The following is a 3,973-nucleotide window of genomic DNA, read 5'->3' as shown; positions in this document are numbered from 1 at the left end:
TCTCTCTCTCCAATTCTCTCTCTCTCTCTCCAATTCTCTCTCTCTCCATCTCTCTTCTCTCCAATTCTCTCTCTCTCTCTCCAATTCTCTCTCTCTCTCCATTCTCTCTCTCTCTCCAGTTCTCTCTCTCTCTCCATTCTCTCTCTCTCTCTCCAATTCTCTCTCTCTCTCTCCAATTCTCTCTCTCTCTCTCCAGTTCTCTCTCTCTCTCCAATTCTCTCTCTCTCTCTCCAAATTCTCTCTCTCTCTCTCCAATTCTCTCTCTCTCTCTCCAATTCTCTCTCTCTCTCTCCAATTCTCTCTCTCTCTCCAATTCTCTCTCTCTCTCTCCAATTCTCTCTCTCCCATCTCTCTCTCTCTCCAGTTCTCTCTCTCTCTCCAATTCTCTCTCTCTCTCTCCAATTCTCTCTCTCTCTCTCCAGTTCTCTCTCTCTCTCTCCAGTTCTCTCTCTCTCTCTCTCCATCTCTCTCTCTCTCCAATTCTCTCTCTCTCTCTCCAGTTCTCTCTCTCTCTCTCTCCAGTTCTCTCTCTCTCTCCAGTTCTCTCTCTCTCTCTCCAATTCTCTCTCTCTCTCTCCAATCTCTCTCTCTCTCTCCATTTCTCTCTCTCTCCAATTCTCTCTCTCCCAATTCTCTCTCTCTCCAGTTCTCTCTCTCTCTCCAATTCTCTCTCTCTCCAATTCTCTCTCTCTCTCTCCAGTTCTCTCTCTCTCCAGTTCTCTCTCTCTCTCCAGTTCTCTCTCTCTCTCCAATTCTCTCTCTCTCTCTCCAATTCTCTCTCTCTCCAATTCTCTCTCTCTCTCCAATTCTCTCTCTCTCTCCAGTTCTCTCTCTCTCTCCAATTCTCTCTCTCTCTCTCCAATTCTCTCTCTCTCCAATCTCTCTCTCTCCAATTCTCTCTCTCTCTCCAGTTCTCTCTCTCTCTCTCTCCAGTTCTCTCTCTCTCTCCAATTCTCTCTCTCTCTCCAAGTTCTCTCTCTCTCTCCAATTCTCTCTCTCTCTCTCCAATTCTCTCTCTCTCTCTCCAATTCTCTCTCTCTCTCCAATTCTCTCTCTCTCTCTCTCCAATTCTCTCTCTCTCTCCATTCTCTCTCTCTCTCTCTCCAATTCTCTCTCTCTCTCCAGTTCTCTCTCTCTCTCTCCAGTTCTCTCTCTCTCTCTCCCAATTCTCTCTCTCTCTCCAGTTCTCTCTCTCTCCAATTCTCTCTCTCTCTCCAATTCTCTCTCTCTCTCCAGTTCTCTCTCTCTCTCTCCAGTTCTCTCTCTCTCTTCCAATTCTCTCTCTCTCTCTCCAGTTCTCTCTCTCTCCATTCTCTCTCTCTCTCTCCAGTTCTCTCTCTCTCTCCAGTTCTCTCTCTCTCCAATTCTCTCTCTCTCTCCAATTCTCTCTCTCTCTCCATTCTCTCTCTCTCTCTCCAATTCTCTCTCTCTCTCTCCAATTCTCTCTCTCTCTCCAGTTCTCTCTCTCTCTCTCCAATTCTCTCTCTCTCTCTCCAGTTCTCTCTCTCTCTCCAATTCTCTCTCTCTCTCTCTCAGTTCTCTCTCTCTCCAATTCTCTCTCTCTCTCCAGTTCTCTCTCTCTCTCTCCAATTCTCTCTCTCTCTCTCCAGTTCTCTCTCTCTCCAATTTCTCTCTCTCTCTCTCCAGTTCTCTCTCTCCAATTCTCTCTCTCTCTCCAGTTCTCTCTCTCTCTCCAATTCTCTCTCTCTCTCCAATTCTCTCTCTCTCCAATTCTCTCTCTCTCTCCAGTTCTCTCTCTCTCTCTCCAATTCTCTCTCTCTCCAATTCTCTCTCTCTCTCTCCAATTCTCTCTCTCTCTCTCCAATTCTCTCTCTCTCCAGTTCTCTCTCTCTCTTCTCCAATTCTCTCTCTCTCTCTCCATTCTCTCTCTCTCTCTCCAATTCTCTCTCTCTCTCTCCAATTCTCTCTCTCTCTCTCTCCAGTTCTCTCTCTCTCTCTCTCCAATTCTCTCTCTCTCTCCAATTCTCTCTCTCTCCAGTTCTCTCTCTCTCTCTCCAATTCTCTCTCTCTCTCCAATTCTCTCTCATTCTCTCTCTCTCCAGTTCTCTCTCTCTCTCTCTCCAATTCTCTCTCTCTCTCTCCAATTCTCTCTCTCTCTCCAATTCTCTCTCTCTCTCTCTCCAATTCTCTCTCTCTCTCTCCAGTTCTCTCTCTCTCTCTCTCCAATTCTTCTCTCTCTCTCTCTCTCCAGTTCTCTCTCTCTCCCAATTCTCTCTCTCTCTCTCCAATTCTCTCTCTCTCTCTCCAATTCTCTCTCTCTCTCTCTCCAATTCTCTCTCTCTCTCTCTCCAGTTTCTCTCTCTCTCTCTCCAATTCTCTCTCTCTCTCTCTCCAGTTCTCTCTCTCTCCAGTTCTCTCTCTCTCTCCAGTTCTCTCTCTCTCTCTCTCCAATTCTCTCTCTCTCTCTCCAATTCTCTCTCTCTCTCCAATTCTCTTCTCTCTCTCTCCAATTCTCTCTCTCTCTCTCTCCAGTTCTCTCTCTCTCTCTCTCCAATTCTCTCTCTCTCTCTCTCCAGTTCTCTCTCTCTCTCCAGTTCTCTCTCTCTCTCTCCAATTCTCTCTCTCTCTCCAATTCTCTCTCTCTCTCTCCAATTCTCTCTCTCTCCAATTCTCTCTCTCTCCAATTCTCTCTCTCCAATTCTCTCTCTCTCTCTCTCCAGTTCTCTCTCTCTCTCTCTCCAATTCTCTCTCTCTCTCTCTCCATTTCTCTCTCTCTCTCCAGTTCTCTCTCTCTCTCCAGTTCTCTCTCTCTCTCTCTCCAATTCTCTCTCTCTCTCTCCAATTCTCTCTCTCTCTCTCCAATTCTCTCTCTCTCTCTCCAATTCTCTCTCTCTCTCTCTCCAGTTCTCTCTCTCTCTCTCTCTCCAATTCTCTCTCTCTCTCTCTCCAGTTTCTCTCTCTCTCTCCAGTTCTCTCTCTCTCTCTCCAGTTCTCTCTCTCTCTCTCCAATTCTCTCTCTCTCTCCAATTCTCTCTCTCTCTCTCCAATTCTCTCTCTCTCTCCAATTCTCTCTCTCTCTCTCCAGTTCTCTCTCTCTCTCTCCAATTCTCTCTCTCTCCAATTCTCTCTCTCTCCAATTCTCTCTCTCTCTCTCCAATTCTCTCTCTTCTCTCTCCAATTCTCTCTCTCTCTCTCCAATTCTCTCTCTCTCTCCAATTCTCTCTCTCTCTCCAATTCTCTCTCTCTCCAATTCTCTCTCTCTCTCTCTCCAATTCTCTCTCTCTCTCTCCAGTTCTCTCTCTCTCTCTCCAATTTCTCTCTCTCCAATTCTCTCTCTCTCTCTCCATTCCCTCTCTCTCTCTCTCAATTCTCTCTCTCTCTCCAATTCTCTCTCTCTCTCCAGTTCTCTCTCTCTCTCTCTCCAGTTCTCTCTCTCTCCAATTCTCTCTCTCTCTCTCCAGTTCTCTCTCTCTCTCTCCAGTTCTCTCTCTCTCCAATTCTCTCTCTCTCTCCAATTCTCTCTCTCTCTCTCCAGTTCTCTCTCTCTCTCTCCAATTCTCTCTCTCTCCAATTCTCTCTCTCTCTCTCTCCAATTCTCTCTCTCTCTCTCTCCAATTCTCTCTCTCTCTCCAATTCTCTCTCTCTCTCTCCAGTTCTCTCTCTCTCCAATTCTCTCTCTCTCCAATTCTCTCTCTCTCTCTCCAATTCTCTCTCTCTCTCTCTCCAATTCTCTCTCTCTCTCCAATTCTCTCTCTTCTCTCTCTCCAATTCTCTCTCTCTCTCTCCAATTCTCTCTCTCTCTCCAATTCTCTCTCTCTCTCCAGTTCTCTCTCTCTCTCTCCAGTTCTCTCTCTTTCCAATTTCTCTCTCCAATTCTCTCTCTCTCTCCAATTCTCTCTCTCTCTCCAAGTTCTCTCTCTCTCTCTCTCACAGTTCTCTCTCTCCTCCAATTCTCTCTCTCTCTCCCAGTTCTCTCTCTCTCTCTCCAATTCTCTCTCTCTCTCTCTCCAGT

Source organism: Carcharhinus amblyrhynchos, unplaced genomic scaffold (genome assembly GCF_965287045.1).
Source record: "Carcharhinus amblyrhynchos unplaced genomic scaffold, sCarAmb.v2.hapA scaffold_76, whole genome shotgun sequence".
Taxonomy (NCBI): Eukaryota; Metazoa; Chordata; class Chondrichthyes; order Carcharhiniformes; family Carcharhinidae; genus Carcharhinus; species Carcharhinus amblyrhynchos.
Note: the sequence above shows the minus strand (reverse complement) of the source record.